This window comes from Phyllobates terribilis, unplaced genomic scaffold (genome assembly GCF_046119375.1).
Source record: "Phyllobates terribilis strain yellow unplaced genomic scaffold, ASM4611937v1 Scaffold_1__5_contigs__length_1240528914, whole genome shotgun sequence".
NCBI classification, from domain to species: Eukaryota; Metazoa; Chordata; class Amphibia; order Anura; family Dendrobatidae; genus Phyllobates; species Phyllobates terribilis.
Window position 1 is genome coordinate 675,717,627 of NW_027362761.1, and position 20,091 is coordinate 675,737,717.

The window sequence follows — 20,091 nt, forward strand, 5'->3', positions numbered from 1 at the left end:
TCTGCTGCATTATTTAAGGAATTTGCTTCATTATTTAAGGACTCTGCTGCATTATTTAAGGACTTTGCTGCGTTATTTAAGGACTCTGCTGCATTATTTAAGGACTTTGTTGCATTATTTAAGGACTCTGCTGCATTATATAAGGACTTTGCTGCATTATTTAAGGACTTTATTGCATTATTTAAGGACTGTTCTGCATTATTTAAGGACTTTGTTGCATTATTTAAGGACTCTGCTGCATTATTTAAGGAATTTGCTGCATTATTTAAGGACTCTGCTGCATTATTTAATGACTTGCTGCATTATTTAAGGACTCTGCTACGGTACTTAAGGACTCTGCTGCATTATTTAAGTACTTTGTTGCATTATTTAAGGACTCTGCTGCATTATTTAAGGACTTTGCTGCATTATTTAAGGACTCTGCTGCATTATTTAAGGACTTTGCTGCATTATTTAAGGACTCTGCTGCATTATTTAAGGACTTTGCTGCATTATTTAAGGACTTTCTTGCATTATTTAAGGACTCTGCTGCATTATTTAAGGAATTTGCTGCATTATTTAAGGACTCTGCTGCATTATTTAAGGACTTTGTTGCATTATTTAAGGACTCTGCTGCATTATTTAAGGACTTTGTTGCATTATTTAAGGACTCTGCTGCATTATTTAAGGACCCTGCTACGGTATTTCAGTAATCTACTGCATTATTTAAGGACTTTGTTGCATTATTTAAGGACTCTGCTGCATTATTTAAGGACCCTGCTGCGGTATTTCAATACTCTGCTGCATTATTTAAGGACTCTGCTGCATTATTTATGGACTTTATTGTATTATTTAAAGACTTTGCTGAATTATTTAAGGAATTTGCTGCATTATTTAAGGACTTGGCTGGATTATTTAAGGACTCTGCTGCATTATTTAAGGACTTTGCTGCATTATTTAAGGACTCTGCTGCATTATTTAAGGACTTTGTTGCATTATTTAAGGACTCTGCTGCATTATTTAATTACTTTGTTGCATTATTTAAGGACTCTGCTGCATTATTTAAGGACCCTGCTGCGGTATTTCAGTATACTCTGCTGAATTATTTAAGGACTTTGCTGCATTATTTATGGACTTTATTGCATTATTTAAGGACTCTGCTGCATTATTTAAGGAATTTGCTGCATTATTTAGGTACTCTGCTGCATTATTTAAGGACTTTGCTGCGGTATTTAAGGACTTTATTGCATTATTTAAGGACTGTTCTGCATTATTTAAGGACTTTGTTGCATTATTTAAGGACTCTGCTACGGTACTTAAGGACTCTGCTGCATTATTTAAGTACTTTGTTGCATTATTTAAGGACTCTGCTGCATTATTTAAGGACCCTTCTGCCGTATTTCAGTACTCTGCTGCATTATTTAAGGACTTTGCTGCATTATTTTTGGACTTTATTGCATTATTTAAAGACTTTGCTGCATTATTTAAGGAATTTGCTGCATTATTTAAGGACTTGGCTGGATTATTTAAGGACTTTGCTGCATTATTTAAGGACTCTGCTGCATTATTTAAGGACTTTGTTGCATTATTTAAGGACTCTGCTGCATTATTTAAGGACTTTGTTGCATTATTTAAGGACTCTGCTGCATTATTTAAGGACCCTGCTGCGGTATTTCAGTACTCTGCTGAATTATTTAAGGACTTTGCTGCATTATTTATGGACTTTATTGCATTATTTAAGGACTCTGCTGCATTAGTTAAGGAATTTGCTGCATTATTTAAGGACTCTGCTGCATTATTTAATGACTTTGCTGCATTATTTAAGGACTCTGCTGCATTATTTAAGGACTTTGCTGCGGTATTTAAGGACTCTGCAGCATTATTTAATGACTTTGCTGCTTTATTTAAGGACTCAGCTGCATTATTTAAGGACTCTGCTGCATTATTTAAGGACTCTGATACGGTACTTAAGGACTCTGCTGCATTATTTAAGTACTTTGCTGCGGTATTTAAGGACTCTGCAGCATTATTTGATGACTTTGCTGCTTTATTTAAGGACTCTGCTGCATTATTTAAGGACTTTGCTGCATTATTTAAGGACTCTGCTGCATTATTTAAGGACTTTGCTGCATTATTTAAGGACTCTGCTGCATTATTTAAGGACTTTGCTGCATTATTTAAGGACTTTCTTGCATTATTTAAGGACTCTGCTGCATTATTTAAGGAATTTGCTGCATTATTTAAGGACTCTGCTGCATTATTTAAGGACTTTGTTGCATTATTTAAGGACTCTGCTGCATTATTTAAGGACTTTGTTGCATTATTTAAGGACTCTGCTGCATTATTTAAGGACCCTGCTACGGTATTTCAGTAATCTACTGCATTATTTAAGGACTTTGTTGCATTATTTAAGGACTCTGCTGCATTATTTAAGGACCCTGCTGCGGTATTTCAGTACTCTGCTGCATTATTTAAGGACTCTGCTGCATTATTTATGGACTTTATTGTATTATTTAAAGACTTTGCTGAATTATTTAAGGAATTTGCTGCATTATTTAAGGACTTGGCTGGATTATTTAAGGACTCTGCTGCATTATTTAAGGACTTTGCTGCATTATTTAAGGACTCTGCTGCATTATTTAAGGACTTTGTTGCATTATTTAAGGACTCTGCTGCATTATTTAATTACTTTGTTGCATTATTTAAGGACTCTGCTGCATTATTTAAGGACCCTGCTGCGGTATTTCAGTACTCTGCTGAATTATTTAAGGACTTTGCTGCATTATTTGTGGACTTTATTGCATTATTTAAGGACTCTGCTGCATTAGTTAAGGAATTTGCTGCATTATTTAAGGACTCTGCTGCATTATTTAATGACTTTGCTGCATTATTTAAGGACTCTGCTGCATTATTTAAGGACTTTGCTGCGGTATTTAAGGACTCTGCAGCATTATTTAATGACTTTGCTGCTTTATTTAAGGACTCTGCTGCATTATTTAAGGACTTTGCTGCATTATTTAAGGACTCTGATACGGTACTTAAGGACTCTGCTGCATTATTTAAGTACTTTGTTGCATTATTTAAGGACTCTGCTGCATTATTTAAGGACTTTGCTGCATTATTTAAGGACTCTGCTGCATTATTTAAGGACTTTGCTGCATTATTTAAGGACTCTGCTGCATTATTTAAGGACTTTGCTGCATTATTTAAGGACTCTGCTGCATTATTTAAGGACCTTGTTGCATTATTTAAGGACTCTGCTGCATTATTTAAGGACCCTGCTGCGGTATTTCAGTACTCTGCTGCATTATTTAAGGACTTTGCTGCATTATTTTTGGACTTTATTGCATTATTTAAAGACTTTGCTGCATTATTTAAGGAATTTGCTGCATTATTTAAGGACTTTGCTGGATTATTTAAGGACTTTGCTGCATTATTTAAGGACTTTATTGCATTATTTAAGGACTCTGCTGCATTATTTAAGGACTTTGTTGCATTATTTAAGGACTCTGCAGCATTATTTAATGACTTTGCTGCATTATTTAAGGACTTTGCTGCGGTATTTAAGGACTTTATTGCATTATTTAAGGACTGTTCTGCATTATTTAAGGACTTTGTTGCATTATTTAAGGACTCTGCTACAGTACTTAAGGACTCTGCTGCATTATTTAAGGACTTTGCTGCATTATTTAAGGACTCTGCTGCATTATTTAAGGACTTTGCTGCATTATTTAAGGACTCTGCTGCATTATTTAAGGACTTTGCTGCATTATTTAAGGACTCTGATATGGTACTTAAGAAATCTGCTGCATTATTTAAGTACTTTGTTGCATTATTTAAGGACTCTGCTGCATTATTTAAGGACTTTGTTGCATTATTTAAGGACTCTTCTGCATTATTTAAGGACTTTGTTGCATTATTTAAGGACTTTGCTGCATTATTTAAGGACTTTGCTGCATTATTTAAGGACTCTGCTGCATTATTTAAGGAATTTGCTCCATTATTTAAGGACTCTGCTGCATTATTTAATGACTTTGCTGCATTATTTAAGGACTCTGCTGCATTATTTAAGGACTTTGCTGCATTATTTAAGGACTCTGCTGCATTATTTAATGACTTTGCTGCATTATTTAAGGACTTTGCTGCGGTATTTAAGGACTTTATTGCATTATTTAAGGACTGTTCTGCATTATTTAAGGACTTTGTTGCATTATTTAAGGACTCTGCTACAGTACTTAAGGACTCTGCTGCATTATTTAAGTACTTTGTTGCATTATTTAAGGACTCTGCTGCATTATTTAAGGACTTTGCTGCATTATTTAAGGACTCTGCTGCATTATTTAAGGACTTTGCTGCATTATTTAAGGACTCTGCTGCATTATTTAAGGACTTTGCTACATTATTTAAGGACTCTGCTGCATTATTTAAGGACTTTGCTGCATTATTTAAGGACTCTGATATGGTACTTAAGAACTCTGCTGCATTATTTAAGTACTTTGTTGCATTATTTAAGGACTCTGCTGCATTATTTAAGGACTTTGTTGCATTATTTAAGGACTCTTCTGCATTATTTAAGGACTTTGTTGCATTATTTAAGGACTTTGCTGCATTATTTAAGGACTCTGCTGCATTATTTAAGGAATTTGCTGCATTATTTAAGGACTCTGCTGCATTATTTAATGACTTTGCTGCATTATTTAAGGACTCTGCTGCATTATTTAAGGACTTTGCTGCATTATTTAAGGACTCTGCTGCATTATTTAAGGAATTTGCTGCATTATTTAAGGACTCTGCTGCATTATTTAATGACTTTGCTGCATTATTTAAGGACTCTGCTGCATTATTTAAGGACTTTGCTGCAGTATTTAATGACTCTGCAGCATTATTTAATGACTTTGCTGCATTATTTAAGGACTCTGCTGCATTATTTAAGGACTTTGCTGCATTATTTAAGGACTCTGATACGGTACTTAAGAACTCTGCTGCATTATTTAAGTACTTTGTTGCATTATTTAAGGACTCTGCTGCATTATTTAAGGACTTTGTTGCATTATTTAAGGACTCTTCTGCATTATTTAAGGACCTTGTTGCATTATTTAAGGACTTTGCTGTATTATTTAAGGACTTTGCTGCATTATTTAAGGACTCTGCTGCATTATTTAAAGACTTGGCTGGATTATTTAAGGACTCTGCTGCATTATTTAAGGAATTTGCTTCATTATTTAAGGACTCTGCTGCATTATTTAAGGACTTTGTTGCGTTATTTAAGGACTCTGCTGCATTATTTAAGGACTTTGTTGCATTATTTAAGGACTCTGCTGCATTATATAAGGACTTTGCTGCATTATTTAAGGACTTTATTGCATTATTTAAGGACTGTTCTGCATTATTTAAGGACTTTGTTGCATTATTTAAGGACTCTGCTACAGTACTTAAGGACTCTGCTGCATTATTTAAGGACTTTGCTGCATTATTTAAGGACTCTGCTGCATTATTTAAGGACTTTGCTGCATTATTTAAGGACTCTGCTGCATTATTTAAGGACTTTGCTGCATTATTTAAGGACTTTCTTGCATTATTTAAGGACTCTGCTGCATTATTTAAGGAATTTGCTGCATTATTTAAGGACTCTGCTGCATTATTTAAGGACTTTGTTGCATTATTTAAGGACTCTGCTGCATTATTTAAGGACTTTGTTGCATTATTTAAGGACTCTGCTGCATTATTTAAGGACCCTGCTACGGTATTTCAGTAATCTACTGCATTATTTAAGGACTTTGTTGCATTATTTAAGGACTCTGCTGCATTATTTAAGGACCCTGCTGCGGTATTTCAGTACTCTGCTGCATTATTTAAGGACTCTGCTGCATTATTTATGGACTTTATTGTATTATTTAAAGACTTTGCTGAATTATTTAAGGAATTTGCTGCATTATTTAAGGACTTGGCTGGATTATTTAAGGACTCTGCTGCATTATTTAAGGACTTTGCTGCATTATTTAAGGACTCTGCTGCATTATTTAAGGACTTTGTTGCATTATTTAAGGACTCTGCTGCATTATTTAATTACTTTGTTGCATTATTTAAGGACTCTGCTGCATTATTTAAGGACCCTGCTGCGGTATTTCAGTACTCTGCTGAATTATTTAAGGACTTTGCTGCATTATTTGTGGACTTTATTGCATTATTTAAGGACTCTGCTGCATTAGTTAAGGAATTTGCTGCATTATTTAAGGACTCTGCTGCATTATTTAATGACTTTGCTGCATTATTTAAGGACTCTGCTGCATTATTTAAGGACTTTGCTGCGGTATTTAAGGACTCTGCAGCATTATTTAATGACTTTGCTGCTTTATTTAAGGACTCTGCTGCATTATTTAAGGACTTTGCTGCATTATTTAAGGACTCTGATACGGTACTTAAGGACTCTGCTGCATTATTTAAGTACTTTGTTGCATTATTTAAGGACTCTGCTGCATTATTTAAGGACTTTGCTGCATTATTTAAGGACTCTGCTGCATTATTTAAGGACTTTGCTGCATTATTTAAGGACTCTGCTGCATTATTTAAGGACTTTGCTGCATTATTTAAGGACTCTGCTGCATTATTTAAGGACCTTGTTGCATTATTTAAGGACTCTGCTGCATTATTTAAGGACCCTGCTGCGGTATTTCAGTACTCTGCTGCATTATTTAAGGACTTTGCTGCATTATTTTTGGACTTTATTGCATTATTTAAAGACTTTGCTGCATTATTTAAGGAATTTGCTGCATTATTTAAGGACTTTGCTGGATTATTTAAGGACTTTGCTGCATTATTTAAGGACTTTATTGCATTATTTAAGGACTCTGCTGCATTATTTAAGGACTTTGTTGCATTATTTAAGGACTCTGCAGCATTATTTAATGACTTTGCTGCATTATTTAAGGACTTTGCTGCGGTATTTAAGGACTTTATTGCATTATTTAAGGACTGTTCTGCATTATTTAAGGACTTTGTTGCATTATTTAAGGACTCTGCTACAGTACTTAAGGACTCTGCTGCATTATTTAAGGACTTTGCTGCATTATTTAAGGACTCTGCTGCATTATTTAAGGACTTTGCTGCATTATTTAAGGACTCTGCTGCATTATTTAAGGACTTTGCTGCATTATTTAAGGACTCTGATATGGTACTTAAGAAATCTGCTGCATTATTTAAGTACTTTGTTGCATTATTTAAGGACTCTGCTGCATTATTTAAGGACTTTGTTGCATTATTTAAGGACTCTTCTGCATTATTTAAGGACTTTGTTGCATTATTTAAGGACTTTGCTGCATTATTTAAGGACTTTGCTGCATTATTTAAGGACTCTGCTGCATTATTTAAGGAATTTGCTCCATTATTTAAGGACTCTGCTGCATTATTTAATGACTTTGCTGCATTATTTAAGGACTCTGCTGCATTATTTAAGGACTTTGCTGCATTATTTAAGGACTCTGCTGCATTATTTAATGACTTTGCTGCATTATTTAAGGACTTTGCTGCGGTATTTAAGGACTTTATTGCATTATTTAAGGACTGTTCTGCATTATTTAAGGACTTTGTTGCATTATTTAAGGACTCTGCTACAGTACTTAAGGACTCTGCTGCATTATTTAAGTACTTTGTTGCATTATTTAAGGACTCTGCTGCATTATTTAAGGACTTTGCTGCATTATTTAAGGACTCTGCTGCATTATTTAAGGACTTTGCTGCATTATTTAAGGACTCTGCTGCATTATTTAAGGACTTTGCTACATTATTTAAGGACTCTGCTGCATTATTTAAGGACTTTGCTGCATTATTTAAGGACTCTGATATGGTACTTAAGAACTCTGCTGCATTATTTAAGTACTTTGTTGCATTATTTAAGGACTCTGCTGCATTATTTAAGGACTTTGTTGCATTATTTAAGGACTCTTCTGCATTATTTAAGGACTTTGTTGCATTATTTAAGGACTTTGCTGCATTATTTAAGGACTCTGCTGCATTATTTAAGGAATTTGCTGCATTATTTAAGGACTCTGCTGCATTATTTAATGACTTTGCTGCATTATTTAAGGACTCTGCTGCATTATTTAAGGACTTTGCTGCATTATTTAAGGACTCTGCTGCATTATTTAAGGAATTTGCTGCATTATTTAAGGACTCTGCTGCATTATTTAATGACTTTGCTGCATTATTTAAGGACTCTGCTGCATTATTTAAGGACTTTGCTGCAGTATTTAATGACTCTGCAGCATTATTTAATGACTTTGCTGCATTATTTAAGGACTCTGCTGCATTATTTAAGGACTTTGCTGCATTATTTAAGGACTCTGATACGGTACTTAAGAACTCTGCTGCATTATTTAAGTACTTTGTTGCATTATTTAAGGACTCTGCTGCATTATTTAAGGACTTTGTTGCATTATTTAAGGACTCTTCTGCATTATTTAAGGACCTTGTTGCATTATTTAAGGACTTTACTGTATTATTTAAGGACTTTGCTGCATTATTTAAGGACTCTGCTGCATTATTTAAAGACTTGGCTGGATTATTTAAGGACTCTGCTGCATTATTTAAGGAATTTGCTTCATTATTTAAGGACTCTGCTGCATTATTTAAGGACTTTGTTGCGTTATTTAAGGACTCTGCTGCATTATTTAAGGACTTTGTTGCATTATTTAAGGACTCTGCTGCATTATATAAGGACTTTGCTGCATTATTTAAGGACTTTATTGTATTATTTAAGGACTGTTCTGCATTATTTAAGGACTTTGTTGCATTATTTAAGGACTCTGCTGCATTATTTAAGGAATTTGCTGCATTATTTAAGGACTCTGCTGCATTATTTAATGACTTGCTGCATTATTTAAGGACTCTGCTACGGTACTTAAGGACTCTGCTGCATTATTTAAGTACTTTGTTGCATTATTTAAGGACTCTGCTGCATTATTTAAGGACTTTGCTGAATTATTTAAGGACTCTGCTGCATTATTTAAGGACTTTGCTGCATTATTTAAGGACTCTGCTGCATTATTTAAGGACTTTGCTGCATTATTTAAGGACTTTCTTGCATTATTTAAGGACTCTGCTGCATTATTTAAGGAATTTGCTGCATTATTTAAGGACTCTGCTGCATTATTTAAGGACTTTGTTGCATTATTTAAGGACTCTGCTGCATTATTTAAGGACTTTGTTGCATTATTTAAGGACTCTGCTGCATTATTTAAGGACCCTGCTGCGGTATTTCAGTAATCTACTGCATTATTTAAGGACTTTGTTGCATTATTTAAGGACTCTGCTGCATTATTTAAGGACTTTGTTGCATTATTTAAGGACTCTGCTGCATTATTTAAGGACTTTGTTGCATTATTTAAGGACTCTGCTGCATTATTTAAGGACCCTGCTACGGTATTTCAGTAATCTACTGCATTATTTAAGGACTTTGTTGCATTATTTAAGGACTCTGCTGCATTATTTAAGGACCCTGCTGCGGTATTTCAGTACTCTGCTGCATTATTTAAGGACTCTGCTGCATTATTTATGGACTTTATTGTATTATTTAAAGACTTTGCTGAATTATTTAAGGAATTTGCTGCATTATTTAAGGACTTGGCTGGATTATTTAAGGACTCTGCTGCATTATTTAAGGACTTTGCTGCATTATTTAAGGACTCTGCTGCATTATTTAAGGACTTTGTTGCATTATTTAAGGACTCTGCTGCATTATTTAATTACTTTGTTGCATTATTTAAGGACTCTGCTGCATTATTTAAGGACCCTGCTGCGGTATTTCAGTACTCTGCTGAATTATTTAAGGACTTTGCTGCATTATTTGTGGACTTTATTGCATTATTTAAGGACTCTGCTGCATTAGTTAAGGAATTTGCTGCATTATTTAAGGACTCTGCTGCATTATTTAATGACTTTGCTGCATTATTTAAGGACTCTGCTGCATTATTTAAGGACTTTGCTGCGGTATTTAAGGACTCTGCAGCATTATTTAATGACTTTGCTGCTTTATTTAAGGACTCTGCTGCATTATTTAAGGACTTTGCTGCATTATTTAAGGACTCTGATACGGTACTTAAGGACTCTGCTGCATTATTTAAGTACTTTGTTGCATTATTTAAGGACTCTGCTGCATTATTTAAGGACTTTGCTGCATTATTTAAGGACTCTGCTGCATTATTTAAGGACTTTGCTGCATTATTTAAGGACTCTGCTGCATTATTTAAGGACTTTGCTGCATTATTTAAGGACTCTGCTGCATTATTTAAGGACCTTGTTGCATTATTTAAGGACTCTGCTGCATTATTTAAGGAACCTGCTGCGGTATTTCAGTACTCTGCTGCATTATTTAAGGACTTTGCTGCATTATTTTTGGACTTTATTGCATTATTTAAAGACTTTGCTGCATTATTTAAGGAATTTGCTGCATTATTTAAGGACTTTGCTGGATTATTTAAGGACTTTGCTGCATTATTTAAGGACTTTATTGCATTATTTAAGGACTCTGCTGCATTATTTAAGGACTTTGTTGCATTATTTAAGGACTCTGCAGCATTATTTAATGACTTTGCTGCATTATTTAAGGACTTTGCTGCGGTATTTAAGGACTTTATTGCATTATTTAAGGACTGTTCTGCATTATTTAAGGACTTTGTTGCATTATTTAAGGACTCTGCTACAGTACTTAAGGACTCTGCTGCATTATTTAAGGACTTTGCTGCATTATTTAAGGACTCTGCTGCATTATTTAAGGACTTTGCTGCATTATTTAAGGACTCTGCTGCATTATTTAAGGACTTTGCTGCATTATTTAAGGACTCTGATATGGTACTTAAGAAATCTGCTGCATTATTTAAGTACTTTGTTGCATTATTTAAGGACTCTGCTGCATTATTTAAGGACTTTGTTGCATTATTTAAGGACTCTTCTGCATTATTTAAGGACTTTGTTGCATTATTTAAGGACTTTGCTGCATTATTTAAGGACTTTGCTGCATTATTTAAGGACTCTGCTGCATTATTTAAGGAATTTGCTCCATTATTTAAGGACTCTGCTGCATTATTTAATGACTTTGCTGCATTATTTAAGGACTCTGCTGCATTATTTAAGGACTTTGCTGCATTATTTAAGGACTCTGCTGCATTATTTAATGACTTTGCTGCATTATTTAAGGACTTTGCTGCGGTATTTAAGGACTTTATTGCATTATTTAAGGACTGTTCTGCATTATTTAAGGACTTTGTTGCATTATTTAAGGACTCTGCTACAGTACTTAAGGACTCTGCTGCATTATTTAAGTACTTTGTTGCATTATTTAAGGACTCTGCTGCATTATTTAAGGACTTTGCTGCATTATTTAAGGACTCTGCTGCATTATTTAAGGACTTTGCTGCATTATTTAAGGACTCTGCTGCATTATTTAAGGACTTTGCTACATTATTTAAGGACTCTGCTGCATTATTTAAGGACTTTGCTGCATTATTTAAGGACTCTGATATGGTACTTAAGAACTCTGCTGCATTATTTAAGTACTTTGTTGCATTATTTAAGGACTCTGCTGCATTATTTAAGGACTTTGTTGCATTATTTAAGGACTCTTCTGCATTATTTAAGGACCTTGTTGCATTATTTAAGGACTTTGCTGTATTATTTAAGGACTTTGCTGCATTATTTAAGGACTCTGCTGCATTATTTAAAGACTTGGCTGGATTATTTAAGGACTCTGCTGCATTATTTAAGGAATTTGCTTCATTATTTAAGGACTCTGCTGCATTATTTAAGGACTTTGTTGCGTTATTTAAGGACTCTGCTGCATTATTTAAGGACTTTGTTGCATTATTTAAGGACTCTGCTGCATTATATAAGGACTTTGCTGCATTATTTAAGGACTTTATTGCATTATTTAAGGACTGTTCTGCATTATTTAAGGACTTTGTTGCATTATTTAAGGACTCTGCTACAGTACTTAAGGACTCTGCTGCATTATTTAAGGACTTTGCTGCATTATTTAAGGACTCTGCTGCATTATTTAAGGACTTTGCTGCATTATTTAAGGACTCTGCTGCATTATTTAAGGACTTTGCTGCATTATTTAAGGACTTTCTTGCATTATTTAAGGACTCTGCTGCATTATTTAAGGAATTTGCTGCATTATTTAAGGACTCTGCTGCATTATTTAAGGACTTTGTTGCATTATTTAAGGACTCTGCTGCATTATTTAAGGACTTTGTTGCATTATTTAAGGACTCTGCTGCATTATTTAAGGACCCTGCTACGGTATTTCAGTAATCTACTGCATTATTTAAGGACTTTGTTGCATTATTTAAGGACTCTGCTGCATTATTTAAGGACCCTGCTGCGGTATTTCAGTACTCTGCTGCATTATTTAAGGACTCTGCTGCATTATTTATGGACTTTATTGTATTATTTAAAGACTTTGCTGAATTATTTAAGGAATTTGCTGCATTATTTAAGGACTTGGCTGGATTATTTAAGGACTCTGCTGCATTATTTAAGGACTTTGCTGCATTATTTAAGGACTCTGCTGCATTATTTAAGGACTTTGTTGCATTATTTAAGGACTCTGCTGCATTATTTAATTACTTTGTTGCATTATTTAAGGACTCTGCTGCATTATTTAAGGACCCTGCTGCGGTATTTCAGTACTCTGCTGAATTATTTAAGGACTTTGCTGCATTATTTGTGGACTTTATTGCATTATTTAAGGACTCTGCTGCATTAGTTAAGGAATTTGCTGCATTATTTAAGGACTCTGCTGCATTATTTAATGACTTTGCTGCATTATTTAAGGACTCTGCTGCATTATTTAAGGACTTTGCTGCGGTATTTAAGGACTCTGCAGCATTATTTAATGACTTTGCTGCTTTATTTAAGGACTCTGCTGCATTATTTAAGGACTTTGCTGCATTATTTAAGGACTCTGATACGGTACTTAAGGACTCTGCTGCATTATTTAAGTACTTTGTTGCATTATTTAAGGACTCTGCTGCATTATTTAAGGACTTTGCTGCATTATTTAAGGACTCTGCTGCATTATTTAAGGACTTTGCTGCATTATTTAAGGACTCTGCTGCATTATTTAAGGACTTTGCTGCATTATTTAAGGACTCTGCTGCATTATTTAAGGACCTTGTTGCATTATTTAAGGACTCTGCTGCATTATTTAAGGACCCTGCTGCGGTATTTCAGTACTCTGCTGCATTATTTAAGGACTTTGCTGCATTATTTTTGGACTTTATTGCATTATTTAAAGACTTTGCTGCATTATTTAAGGAATTTGCTGCATTATTTAAGGACTTTGCTGGATTATTTAAGGACTTTGCTGCATTATTTAAGGACTTTATTGCATTATTTAAGGACTCTGCTGCATTATTTAAGGACTTTGTTGCATTATTTAAGGACTCTGCAGCATTATTTAATGACTTTGCTGCATTATTTAAGGACTTTGCTGCGGTATTTAAGGACTTTATTGCATTATTTAAGGACTGTTCTGCATTATTTAAGGACTTTGTTGCATTATTTAAGGACTCTGCTACAGTACTTAAGGACTCTGCTGCATTATTTAAGGACTTTGCTGCATTATTTAAGGACTCTGCTGCATTATTTAAGGACTTTGCTGCATTATTTAAGGACTCTGCTGCATTATTTAAGGACTTTGCTGCATTATTTAAGGACTCTGATATGGTACTTAAGAAATCTGCTGCATTATTTAAGTACTTTGTTGCATTATTTAAGGACTCTGCTGCATTATTTAAGGACTTTGTTGCATTATTTAAGGACTCTTCTGCATTATTTAAGGACTTTGTTGCATTATTTAAGGACTTTGCTGCATTATTTAAGGACTTTGCTGCATTATTTAAGGACTCTGCTGCATTATTTAAGGAATTTGCTCCATTATTTAAGGACTCTGCTGCATTATTTAATGACTTTGCTGCATTATTTAAGGACTCTGCTGCATTATTTAAGGACTTTGCTGCATTATTTAAGGACTCTGCTGCATTATTTAATGACTTTGCTGCATTATTTAAGGACTTTGCTGCGGTATTTAAGGACTTTATTGCATTATTTAAGGACTGTTCTGCATTATTTAAGGACTTTGTTGCATTATTTAAGGACTCTGCTACAGTACTTAAGGACTCTGCTGCATTATTTAAGTACTTTGTTGCATTATTTAAGGACTCTGCTGCATTATTTAAGGACTTTGCTGCATTATTTAAGGACTCTGCTGCATTATTTAAGGACTTTGCTGCATTATTTAAGGACTCTGCTGCATTATTTAAGGACTTTGCTACATTATTTAAGGACTCTGCTGCATTATTTAAGGACTTTGCTGCATTATTTAAGGACTCTGATATGGTACTTAAGAACTCTGCTGCATTATTTAAGTACTTTGTTGCATTATTTAAGGACTCTGCTGCATTATTTAAGGACTTTGTTGCATTATTTAAGGACTCTTCTGCATTATTTAAGGACTTTGTTGCATTATTTAAGGACTTTGCTGCATTATTTAAGGACTCTGCTGCATTATTTAAGGAATTTGCTGCATTATTTAAGGACTCTGCTGCATTATTTAATGACTTTGCTGCATTATTTAAGGACTCTGCTGCATTATTTAAGGACTTTGCTGCATTATTTAAGGACTCTGCTGCATTATTTAAGGAATTTGCTGCATTATTTAAGGACTCTGCTGCATTATTTAATGACTTTGCTGCATTATTTAAGGACTCTGCTGCATTATTTAAGGACTTTGCTGCAGTATTTAATGACTCTGCAGCATTATTTAATGACTTTGCTGCATTATTTAAGGACTCTGCTGCATTATTTAAGGACTTTGCTGCATTATTTAAGGACTCTGATACGGTACTTAAGAACTCTGCTGCATTATTTAAGTACTTTGTTGCATTATTTAAGGACTCTGCTGCATTATTTAAGGACTTTGTTGCATTATTTAAGGACTCTTCTGCATTATTTAAGGACCTTGTTGCATTATTTAAGGACTTTGCTGTATTATTTAAGGACTTTGCTGCATTATTTAAGGACTCTGCTGCATTATTTAAAGACTTGGCTGGATTATTTAAGGACTCTGCTGCATTATTTAAGGAATTTGCTTCATTATTTAAGGACTCTGCTGCATTATTTAAGGACTTTGTTGCGTTATTTAAGGACTCTGCTGCATTATTTAAGGACTTTGTTGCATTATTTAAGGACTCTGCTGCATTATATAAGGACTTTGCTGCATTATTTAAGGACTTTATTGTATTATTTAAGGACTGTTCTGCATTATTTAAGGACTTTGTTGCATTATTTAAGGACTCTGCTGCATTATTTAAGGAATTTGCTGCATTATTTAAGGACTCTGCTGCATTATTTAATGACTTGCTGCATTATTTAAGGACTCTGCTACGGTACTTAAGGACTCTGCTGCATTATTTAAGTACTTTGTTGCATTATTTAAGGACTCTGCTGCATTATTTAAGGACTTTGCTGAATTATTTAAGGACTCTGCTGCATTATTTAAGGACTTTGCTGCATTATTTAAGGACTCTGCTGCATTATTTAAGGACTTTGCTGCATTATTAAAGGACTTTCTTGCATTATTTAAGGACTCTGCTGCATTATTTAAGGAATTTGCTGCATTATTTAAGGACTCTGCTGCATTATTTAAGGACTTTGTTGCATTATTTAAGGACTCTGCTGCATTATTTAAGGACTTTGTTGCATTATTTAAGGACTCTGCTGCATTATTTAAGGACCCTGCTGCGGTATTTCAGTAATCTACTGCATTATTTAAGGACTTTGTTGCATTATTTAAGGACTCTGCTGCATTATTTAAGGACTTTGTTGCATTATTTAAGGACTCTGCTGCATTATTTAAGGACTTTGTTGCATTATTTAAGGACTCTGCTGCATTATTTAAGGACCCTGCTACGGTATTTCAGTAATCTACTGCATTATTTAAGGACTTTGTTGCATTATTTAAGGACTCTGCTGCATTATTTAAGGACCCTGCTGCGGTATTTCAGTACTCTGCTGCATTATTTAAGGACTCTGCTGCATTATTTATGGACTTTATTGTATTATTTAAAGACTTTGCTGAATTATTTAAGGAATTTGCTGCATTATTTAAGGACTTGGCTGGATTATTTAAGGACTCTGCTGCATTATTTAAGGACTTTGCTGCATTATTTAAGGACTCTGCTGCATTATTTAAGGACTTTGTTGCATTATTTAAGGACTCTGCTGCATTATTTAATTACTTTGTTGCATTATTTAAGGACTCTGCTGCATTATTTAAGGACCCTGCTGCGGTATTTCAGTACTCTGCTGAATTATTTAAGGACTTTGCTGCATTATTTGTGGACTTTATTGCATTATTTAAGGACTCTGCTGCATTAGTTAAGGAATTTGCTGCATTATTTAAGGACTCTGCTGCATTATTTAATGACTTTGCTGCATTATTTAAGGACTCTGCTGCATTATTTAAGGACTTTGCTGCGGTATTTAAGGACTCTGCAGCATTATTTAATGACTTTGCTGCTTTATTTAAGGACTCTGCTGCATTATTTAAGGACTTTGCTGCATTATTTAAGGACTCTGATACGGTACTTAAGGACTCTGCTGCATTATTTAAGTACTTTGTTGCATTATTTAAGGACTCTGCTGCATTATTTAAGGACTTTGCTGCATTATTTAAGGACTCTGCTGCATTATTTAAGGACTTTGCTGCATTATTTAAGGACTCTGCTGCATTATTTAAGGACTTTGCTGCATTATTTAAGGACTCTGCTGCATTATTTAAGGACCTTGTTGCATTATTTAAGGACTCTGCTGCATTATTTAAGGAACCTGCTGCGGTATTTCAGTACTCTGCTGCATTATTTAAGGACTTTGCTGCATTATTTTTGGACTTTATTGCATTATTTAAAGACTTTGCTGCATTATTTAAGGAATTTGCTGCATTATTTAAGGACTTTGCTGGATTATTTAAGGACTTTGCTGCATTATTTAAGGACTTTATTGCATTATTTAAGGACTCTGCTGCATTATTTAAGGACTTTGTTGCATTATTTAAGGACTCTGCAGCATTATTTAATGACTTTGCTGCATTATTTAAGGACTTTGCTGCGGTATTTAAGGACTTTATTGCATTATTTAAGGACTGTTCTGCATTATTTAAGGACTTTGTTGCATTATTTAAGGACTCTGCTACAGTACTTAAGGACTCTGCTGCATTATTTAAGGACTTTGCTGCATTATTTAAGGACTCTGCTGCATTATTTAAGGACTTTGCTGCATTATTTAAGGACTCTGCTGCATTATTTAAGGACTTTGCTGCATTATTTAAGGACTCTGATATGGTACTTAAGAAATCTGCTGCATTATTTAAGTACTTTGTTGCATTATTTAAGGACTCTGCTGCATTATTTAAGGACTTTGTTGCATTATTTAAGGACTCTTCTGCATTATTTAAGGACTTTGTTGCATTATTTAAGGACTTTGCTGCATTATTTAAGGACTTTGCTGCATTATTTAAGGACTCTGCTGCATTATTTAAGGAATTTGCTCCATTATTTAAGGACTCTGCTGCATTATTTAATGACTTTGCTGCATTATTTAAGGACTCTGCTGCATTATTTAAGGACTTTGCTGCATTATTTAAGGACTCTGCTGCATTATTTAATGACTTTGCTGCATTATTTAAGGACTTTGCTGCGGTATTTAAGGACTTTATTGCATTATTTAAGGACTGTTCTGCATTATTTAAGGACTTTGTTGCATTATTTAAGGACTCTGCTACAGTACTTAAGGACTCTGCTGCATTATTTAAGTACTTTGTTGCATTATTTAAGGACTCTGCTGCATTATTTAAGGACTTTGCTGCATTATTTAAGGACTCTGCTGCATTATTTAAGGACTTTGCTGCATTATTTAAGGACTCTGCTGCATTATTTAAGGACTTTGCTACATTATTTAAGGACTCTGCTGCATTATTTAAGGACTTTGCTGCATTATTTAAGGACTCTGATATGGTACTTAAGAACTCTGCTGCATTATTTAAGTACTTTGTTGCATTATTTAAGGACTCTGCTGCATTATTTAAGGACTTTGTTGCATTATTTAAGGACTCTTCTGCATTATTTAAGGACTTTGTTGCATTATTTAAGGACTTTGCTGCATTATTTAAGGACTCTGCTGCATTATTTAAGGAATTTGCTGCATTATTTAAGGACTCTGCTGCATTATTTAATGACTTTGCTGCATTATCTAAGGACTCTGCTGCATTATTTAAGGACTTTGCTGCATTATTTAAGGACTCTGCTGCATTATTTAAGGAATTTGCTGCATTATTTAAGGACTCTGTTGCATTATTTAAGGACTCTGCTGCATTATATAAGGACTTTGCTGCATTATTTAAGGACTTTATTGCATTATTTAAGGACTGTTCTGCATTATTTAAGGACTTTGTTGCATTATTTAAGGACTCTGCTACAGTACTTAAGGACTCTGCTGCATTATTTAAGGACTTTGCTGCATTATTTAAGGACTCTGCTGCATTATTTAAGGACTTTGCTGCATTATTTAAGGACTCTGCTGCATTATTTAAGGACTTTGCTGCATTATTTAAGGACTTTCTTGCATTATTTAAGGACTCTGCTGCATTATTTAAGGAATTTGCTGCATTATTTAAGGACTCTGCTGCATTATTTAAGGACTTTGTTGCATTATTTAAGGACTCTGCTGCATTATTTAAGGACTTTGTTGCATTATTTAAGGACTCTGCTGCATTATTTAAGGACCCTGCTACGGTATTTCAGTAATCTACTGCATTATTTAAGGACTTTGTTGCATTATTTAAGGACTCTGCTGCATTATTTAAGGACCCTGCTGCGGTATTTCAGTACTCTGCTGCATTATTTAAGGACTCTGCTGCATTATTTATGGACTTTATTGTATTATTTAAAGACTTTGCTGAATTATTTAAGGAATTTGCTGCATTATTTAAGGACTTGGCTGGATTATTTAAGGACTCTGCTGCATTATTTAAGGACTTTGCTGCATTATTTAAGGACTCTGCTGCATTATTTAAGGACTTTGTTGCATTATTTAAGGACTCTGCTGCATTATTTAATTACTTTGTTGCATTATTTAAGGACTCTGCTGCATTATTTAAGGACCCTGCTGCGGTATTTCAGTACTCTGCTGAATTATTTAAGGACTTTGCTGCATTATTTGTGGACTTTATTGCATTATTTAAGGACTCTGCTGCATTAGTTAAGGAATTTGCTGCATTATTTAAGGACTCTGCTGCATTATTTAATGACTTTGCTGCATTATTTAAGGACTCTGCTGCATTATTTAAGGACTTTGCTGCGGTATTTAAGGACTCTGCAGCATTATTTAATGACTTTGCTGCTTTATTTAAGGACTCTGCTGCATTATTTAAGGACTTTGCTGCATTATTTAAGGACTCTGATACGGTACTTAAGGACTCTGCTGCATTATTTAAGTACTTTGTTGCATTATTTAAGGACTCTGCTGCATTATTTAAGGACTTTGCTGCATTATTTAAGGACTCTGCTGCATTATTTAAGGACTTTGCTGCATTATTTAAGGACTCTGCTGCATTATTTAAGGACTTTGCTGCATTATTTAAGGACTCTGCTGCATTATTTAAGGACCTTGTTGCATTATTTAAGGACTCTGCTGCATTATTTAAGGACCCTGCTGCGGTATTTCAGTACTCTGCTGCATTATTTAAGGACTTTGCTGCATTATTTTTGGACTTTATTGCATTATTTAAAGACTTTGCTGCATTATTTAAGGAATTTGCTGCATTATTTAAGGACTTTGCTGGATTATTTAAGGACTTTGCTGCATTATTTAAGGACTTTATTGCATTATTTAAGGACTCTGCTGCATTATTTAAGGACTTTGTTGCATTATTTAAGGACTCTGCAGCATTATTTAATGACTTTGCTGCATTATTTAAGGACTTTGCTGCGGTATTTAAGGACTTTATTGCATTATTTAAGGACTGTTCTGCATTATTTAAGGACTTTGTTGCATTATTTA